Source organism: Adiantum capillus-veneris, chromosome 18 (assembly GCF_014529385.1).
Source record: "Adiantum capillus-veneris isolate H3 chromosome 18, ASM1452938v2, whole genome shotgun sequence".
NCBI lineage: Eukaryota > Viridiplantae > Streptophyta > Polypodiopsida > Polypodiales > Pteridaceae > Adiantum > Adiantum capillus-veneris.
The window spans coordinates 44,871,932-44,874,272 of NC_140948.1; the positions used below are offsets into that span (position 1 = coordinate 44,871,932).

At 46.0% G+C, this 2,341-nt stretch overlaps 1 pseudogene; it reads right to left on the reverse strand.

The window, feature by feature from the left end:
• Positions 1 to 486: 486 nt before the first annotated feature.
• LOC147435583 (chlorophyll a-b binding protein CP24 10A, chloroplastic pseudogene) lies at positions 487 to 1,106 on the reverse strand (annotated as a pseudogene).
• Positions 1,107 to 2,341: the final 1,235 nt, after the last annotated feature.

Genomic DNA, 2,341 nt, shown 5'->3' on the forward strand with positions numbered 1-2,341 from the left:
ATCACCTAAAGGCGGACAACTCATTGTTCCAATTGCACCAAGCAAGCAGGAATGGAAGGTAGGTTACCAGCAGGGTAAATCACAAAACAGTCAATCTACTCCATCCTATAGATAAGAAAATGCTACAAGTAGCATGCAAGGAGTCAGGAAAAATTGGGTACCAAATGCATAGCTTAAGGACAAGCCGATTCAAATCTCGATGCCCAAAACACCATCAACAAAACCAAAGACGCGGTTCCAAGGTTCAAAACACAAAGACGAGCCGACCAAGGAACCTAACACGAAATGGATCTAGAAGAAAAAGGAGCATTTATCTTCTTCGCTGACTGTAAAACCAATCAAGCAATGGAGAGTTAAGTCTCAGAAAACTCCACCACACCATTCTGACCAAGACAAACCAAGGTATCAATGGCCAGTCTTACAATAGCGTGAGCGATATTTTTCGAGCAAAGTAGAACACGAGCGAAGATCTAACTGGAATGGACTTCAGAGCATAGAAACCATGGCAGGGAGAGCATGCTTTGTCTCTGCGAGCTTTAACCTCTCCAACTCAGAGTAGGTGGGACTGTACTTTCCATTCTTCAATTCATCGTGAAACACAAGGGGGTTGAAGAACTTGCCACCAAAGTATCCTTGGAGACCTATGGCATTTGAAACTTTTTTGTGTAGGACCAAGGGTTAGGCCACTCCGCACAAGCAGCATTGCAAAAGAGAACGGAGCAATTGCTCGAGGCTGATCTCCAACTTGGAACCAAGGGACTCCACCCCATGCTTGCCCGATAAAGATTCCCACTACTACTGGCAACTACGTCCTTTCCAAGCTGGAGGGTATCAAAACCATAGTCACCAAGAAGTGATCGATCAAGCCATTCATGATCGACAAGGTTTCCACCTCCCCTAACCCCAAGAAGCCACAAATTCATTTTTGAAGAGGGCGGGAAAAGACCTTCTTGGTGGCCATGCAAATGAGGCAAAGAGCCATTGGAGGGGTTGAAGGAGAGGTAGGGATAGGACTTCAAGGAAGAAGTTGCTAAACAAGAGGACGGGGATAGAGCGGTATTGTGCAAAGAAGAGGTTGATGAAGAGATTTCTATAGCGGCCACCATAACACATTTGATTTTTTGGTTATGGGCATCAACCACTGACTGTGAAAGGCGTGCCAAATCCTCCTTTACATCCAAATAATGGGAGCCCTCAGGTACCCCCCACAGGGAGGAGGGTCATCTATAATTTCTTGCAAATTTAAATGGCCACTTCATTGACACACGCAAAATGCCATAAATCAGTAATTGGAAGAGGGGGGGGGGGGGGGGGGGGGGGGGGGGTAAGGCTAATTACATTATAGTTGTCTCACTCTAGTGCTCCATGTGCCTCGGGATCTCAAAGGATCTTCAATTTGCACTCTTGCTCCATGTTCAAGATTGACATGAGAGTGTTTTATCAGTTGTCTCACATCTCTCTACGCTCACTACCTCATCTCTCTCTCTCTCTCTCTCTCTCTCTCTCTCTCTCTCTCTCTCTCTCTCTCTCTCTCTCTCTCTCTCTCTCTCTCTCTCTCTCTCTCTCTCTCTCTCTCTCTCTCTCTTCGCATTCCATGACTTCCGTAAAAGCTGGAAGTGCAAATTTAGGAGATTGATAGCATTGGAAAACTACCTTTGTGTGACTACACATACATAATTTGCAAGTCCGTCAATCAGTCGCCCTCACATACAACATAACACATCCATTAAGCACTGCGTATTAGGAATATTAGAAAATGTCGTCACACTTTGTCGAATGCTCTGGAGATTCGAGACTTCAGGATGTGCTATACCCGGATCCCATATGGTAGTTTGGCTCTTCACCAAGTAGCTCTGCAGCTAGGCGGACAAGGTCGCTGGCATCCAACACTGCATCGAATACTCTATAGCAAGGACCAACGTCAAAACTTACCTTGCATCGTTTCCTGCTTGCAAGGACCGCACGCCAGCATGCACACAATCCTGAGCAATATGTGACAGATCTCAACATGTATACTTGCGAGACGCTTTCCAATAGTCCCTTTGCTCTCATCCGCTGTGAGGATACCTTTGCTAGGGGTCGCAATGTACTAGGTAGTGGCAATAAGATCAGTTGCATATTTACCCTTGAACGTAGCCATGGCGGCTAGCAGGGTAGAGATGCAAGGCTCTTTCTCTCTCTCTCTCTCTCTCTCTCTAAAAAAACTCAACTCTCTCAAAGAGTTTTTTAGAGAGAGAGAGAGAGAGAGAAAAACTTCTATTAAGCCCAGTGCTGGTGCCCGTGGGCTTCTTGATGGCGTTGTGCATGGCAAGCACCCTCATAACTGGGGGTACCCATATAG